We start from the raw sequence: 217 nt of genomic DNA, 5'->3' as shown, positions 1-217 counted from the left end.
ACTTTTAGCACCACAAAAAATAAAAATGTGCCATGTTCAAAATTCACCACTTAACAATCACAATGTATTGTAATTTCATAATAGGTGAGAATATTTTTCCTAATTAATAATATCTACAACTCAAAAAGGACTATATCTCTAATTTATTTTATCTAATTTCTTAAGAGAAAAATTAGGAAATTTTCTCCAATTTAACATAATGAACTGGAATTCAATA

Source organism: Erinaceus europaeus, chromosome 2 (genome assembly GCF_950295315.1).
Source record: "Erinaceus europaeus chromosome 2, mEriEur2.1, whole genome shotgun sequence".
Lineage (NCBI taxonomy): Eukaryota > Metazoa > Chordata > Mammalia > Eulipotyphla > Erinaceidae > Erinaceus > Erinaceus europaeus.
The sequence above is the reverse complement of the archived record's forward strand: the minus strand, read 5'-3'. Positions refer to the sequence as shown.